The following is a 5,338-nucleotide window of genomic DNA, read 5'->3' as shown; positions in this document are numbered from 1 at the left end:
CCCCCTGACTGCTGCGACCCACAGGATGGGCCACCGTATTTCGTGAAAAAAACGTTCCCCCCGCTGTCAGCTCGGACCCACCGGAAGTGCCTCCTTATTACGCACAAAAAAATGAATACCCCCCTGCTAGCTGGGACCCACCTTGGTGGGAGGCTGACTTGTGGGCCTACTAAGTTGACTGGGACGGAGGCCCTTGTCAACTTTAGTCAATATATGAACGATTCTAGCTCCAGTGACCGTACGATGTCCATCCAACGGCCGTAGTGCTTCTTCAACCTCTGGTCTTCTTGCTTCAGCCGCCTAAAGCTGCGCTGGTCGTGCCGCCTGCTCCTGCCGCCCGTGGCCGGTTGTGATGCCGCGGAGGCCTCACCGCCCCCTACTACTCCCACCGCTGGCTAGGCCATCCCTCTACGCACCCACACCCCCTGTTATTCTGCGGCGACGACAGCCTCACACCGCAGCCGAATGAGTGAACCCTCATACTCCTCTACGCGTGGGCATCCACTGCCGCGTCTTCCCCGGCTCCGCGTCGTCCCCTTCCTAGGCCTCGCCGTCGTCCACCGCCCTGGTGCTCTCGGCGCGGTGTGGTCAACGTGGTCAAGGAATGGCTTCCATCGGACGTGGACTGTACGTGGAGAGGCTGACAGCTGGGTCCATGGCCGCAGCAAGGAAGTGCCTCGTTATTACGCGCAAAATAATTATTCCTCCACCTGACAGCGGGGACCCACCGGACGGGCCACCGTATTTCGCAAAAAAAACGTTTCCCCCTGACTGCTGGGACCCACCAGCTACATCTTCGCATGCAAGGAAGTGCGTCCGAAAAAAAAAAGATTCGCCCCCCTGACTGCTGGGACCCACCAGCTATATCTTCGCACGCAAGGAAGTGCGTCCGGGCAAAAAAAACAAAACGATTCCCCCCTAACCGCTGGGACCCAAGAGCTACACCTTCGCACGCAAGGAAGTGCGTCCGGGCAAAAAAATGATTCACCCCCCTGACTGCTGGGACCCACCAGCTACATCTTCGCAGGCAAGGAAGTGCCTGACAGTCGGGACCCACCTGGTCGAAGCGTACGTAGCGTTGTCATTCTGGTCGCGAACGTGTACGTACATATATACTGGTCGATGTAGAGGCGCGCATGTGTCGTAGTAGAGGCGCGTACGTGTCGTAATAGAGGCGCGCACGTAGCATGTACACGTCCGTACAGCAGCCAGGGTGCAAGAAAGAAAATACGGCCACGTACGTACATACGGGCAGGGTCTCGAACGCCTACTCGCGCATACGTACGGCCAGGGCTCGTGTACATGGCTGGGTCGGAACGGAGAAACAACGTCGTCGTCGTGTTCATGGGGAGGCAACAGAATGCGTCGTGTTCATGGGGAGGCAACGGAATGCGTCGTGTTCATCGGGAGGCAACAGAACGCGTGGGAGCCAACCAGCTGGGTCGGAACGGAATGCGTGGTCGTGTTCATCGGGAGGGCTTGGACAGAACAGGTGATGGAAACGAGGACTGGCGTACCGCAAAACGGAGGAAACGGCCTTGTGTTCGACCGGCCACGTTCGAAAAGGGATCCTGTACATCGGGAGGGGTCTGGCGTACCGCAAAACGGAGGAAACGGACCTCCTACGGTCGAAACGGGGGTCCTGTTGATCGGGAGGGGTGTGGCGTACCGCAAAACGGAGGAAACGGACTTGTGTTGGAGCACTACGGTCGAAACGGGGGTCCTGTTGATCGGGAGGGGTGTAGCGTACCGCAAAACGGGACTCCACGGGATACTGTTCATCTCCACCGTCGACCTCCTCCAGCCTCCACGGGCTACCGTCGAGCTCCTCCAGCCTCCACGGGCTCCTGTTCATCCAGCCTCCACCGCGCGCTACTCCACCGGCTACTGTTCAACCACCCCTCCATCGTCTACTGTTCATCCAGCCCTCCACACCACGGGGTCCTGTTCAACCACCCCTCCACGGGCACCCCTCCACCGTCTACTGTTCATCTAGCCCTCCACACCACGGGGTCCTGTTCAACCAGAGGCAACGCCACTGCTCACTGTTCATCCAACCCCCCTGCAACGCTCACTGTTCATCCAATCGATCGGCTTCAGTTAGCAGCAGTAGCAAAGGAATCGCTCGATCGGGTTCAGTTAATAGCCATCGATCGATCGCTCGGGTTCAGTAACGTGTAGCCTGCAATGTAATCGCTCGGGTTAAGTTAGAGCCCAATGCCTCGCTCGGGTTCAGTTAGAGCCAACGCCTCGCACACACATGTGTACGTGTACGAGAGAAACGCGCATCGCTCGGCCCCCGACCTCCCACCGTAACCGGGAACTCCCCGAAATTTTCCTCCCCCTCGCTTCTACCACGGTTTTTTCTGTCATGAACGGCCCAAAGAATATCATGCAGCTGCGTCTCCGGCCCGCCCAGGACGAAAAGCCCATTTTCTGTCACGATTTTTGTCATAGAAGTAGGAGCCCACCACATCTATGATGATACCGGGTTTTGTCACAATTATCGTCATAGAAGTGTCATATGTATGACAGAAAAAATTTCTTTCGGCCCAAAATGTCACGGATGTGTCTTTTTTTGTAGTTTAGATCCGCAGGCCTTTGGTCTTTACAAAGATCTGCATGCCACCATGCAGGTGCTCCCGAGCCTTGGTCCTGACGTTGTCGATGGTGTCGGAACTCTCAGGCTCAAGGGTGGCGGCCTTGCTGGTGTTGGGTAAGTTGCCCCGGCAAGGCTCTTGCCGGGGCTATGTAGGCCGTCCCGGCAAGGCTCTTGTGGGGGGAAGCCCATCTTGTCCCTTTGCTCTTCGCGCCTCTGGCTTGAGCACTGCCCTAGTAGCCTTGTATCTTCCCTTCCTCTACCCTGCCAGGCCCGGCCATAGGCATGGCTACGATTGCCCGTGCACAAGTAAAGAGGTACAGAAAGGCCCCTACTTTTGTACACCGACACTCACTGTCTTCAAGATAGTTTTCCTTAGCTATTTTATCAGCTTTGTTGGAGACCAACAAGGATTTCTCACTATCCTGAACCTTATTTGCATTCCTTCCTTTACCATTGCTTAATAAGGTACTCTTCCCAAATATCCTATCAACATTCTAAAAGAAGAAACAAGCAGGCACATAGCAGGTTTAGCATGTAGTATATGAAACTCATTTCGGTGAACCAGTTCAGTAGTAAGGTGGACAGGATTAAACTACCAAGTCTTCTATTGCCAAGTAGTACATAATAAAAGCATCAAACAAACATATATGTATGTCCTATGGTCACTACATTGTCTTGCCAAATCAAAATAGAGACACGGTTCAAATCATACTAGTTCAAGACAAAGCAGCATTGAAAGAATACAAGTGTGGGAAACTACACGGCACAACAAGATTTCAGATGGATAACACGGGTATACATGTACAACTACACTATTGGCTCTGTTGTGACACTAGTAATGTGCATGATATGAGAAGTCAACTATATACACAATTGAAATTGAAATCAACGGAGCAATTTAGAAGAGCAAACCTATTAAAGAAACATGTTTAAACATACCTGTTGTACCATTGGAGTTTCCATTGGATCCTTCAATTTAAAAATAAGTTTGTATGAGTAAATACAGTGATACAAGAGCAAAGCAGTATGCACCATAGCAACGGAATCTTAAATGAAAACAGTTCTTCTTCAGGTTTAAGCACTTGTTCTACATGAACAGAGTATAGTAAGATGCAGGCATATAGTACTTCAAAATAAAAAATGAGCTCATAGACCTTACCACATTCTTGGTTTGGGACCAGTACAGAACAAGGTGTTCCCAATCATCGTCCCGTAAATGTGTCCCAGGAGAAAGTAAGGGAATTTGATGAGTTTCTTTGCCAGTGAAGTATGTTTTCTTCAGGTAATTCCGATACTGCCACCAAGCATTCTTGAAGATAGCAGAGGTATTAGCATAGGTTACCTCATCCTGAGTTTCCAAATCGGTCCTTCTCTATAGAGAAAAATGGGAACATTTGCTGTATTATGGAGGTAGAATGTATGGGACAAAGCAAAGTATTTGCCATGAATAACATTACTTACACATAACTCCTAGACGAACACCTGCAACTAGCTTTTTCCTTCATCTTTAGTATAATATTTCCATGATGGGATACACACATAGGATTTAACAACATCATATGCGATAGATGCTAAACTATGAATGGCTGGTTGTGCTTCTTCCATGAGAATAGGTGTACTAAATGGTGGAGTTGGGGTTCGCCGTGGTAGTACTGGCGCTTTGGGCACTCGAGCTGCCATACTAACTGCCAATGTTTGGGAGCTCTGTGCTGGAGATGGTGCCGTGTCAACTGGAACTGGGTTACTATCTGCTGGGGTTGGGGTTAGATTGGGTGAAGCTGGTTCTCTGTCCATCGGAGTAGGGGTACAATCTGCGAGAGTCTGGGTTATGTGTTGTAGGGCTGGTTCTCGTGCATGTACAACCGGGGTGCTATCTCCACCAAGAGGTAGCACTGTTTTATTTTAAGACCATGTTTTTACTCCCCTAGAAACTGCCATCACCCCTCCAATTCAAATGGCTGATAAACAAGAAAAGTAGTTGAATGTACAGAACCTGTATGAGAGACAAATGCAATAGATAGTGTGGAAAAAAGAGGGAATGAAATAGTTCACATGTATATTGTTTAACTAAAAAGGATAGCATGACATAATTTCACATATATGATGTCTATCTAAACTGGATAGCATAGCATGACATAATTCAAAGATACGACTACTAACTAAACATGATGGCATGACATAATTATATGATGTCTTTAGTAAACAGGTTCGCATGACATAATTCACATACATGTTATCTAAGTAATCAGGATCGCATGATATAATTCACACATGTGATTTATATACTAAGCAGAGGGCATTCACATATATGATGTCTGAACTAAGAACATGGTGTTGAATATTGTGTATATGATGTCTAAACTATGCAATGCAAGACACCATATGCATGATATGAGAAGTCTAACCGTGCCAAGTTCGAGCATACACCTTGGCGGGGGAATAAGATTGGTCATCTGTCTCTGAATCCATTTCCGAGGAGCTATCGGGACCCAGCAAGAGATCTGCTTTGATAGGTAGCATTGTCTGCTCTGAAGACCTTGTTTTCACTCCAGATTTTTCCATCACCCACTCAAATGGCTGATTCACAGGAAGAGTAGTTGAATGTACAAACATTGTCAACAAATGGAAATGTAATGAATAAAAGCAAGATATAATTCAAATATATGATGCCTGGTTAAACATGATGGCATTGCATATTTCCATATATTATGGCTGGCTAAAAGAGATGAGATTGCA

This window comes from Triticum aestivum, chromosome 1D, assembly GCF_018294505.1.
Source record: "Triticum aestivum cultivar Chinese Spring chromosome 1D, IWGSC CS RefSeq v2.1, whole genome shotgun sequence".
In the NCBI taxonomy this organism is placed as follows: Eukaryota; Viridiplantae; Streptophyta; class Magnoliopsida; order Poales; family Poaceae; genus Triticum; species Triticum aestivum.
This window is presented reverse-complemented; position numbering follows the sequence as displayed.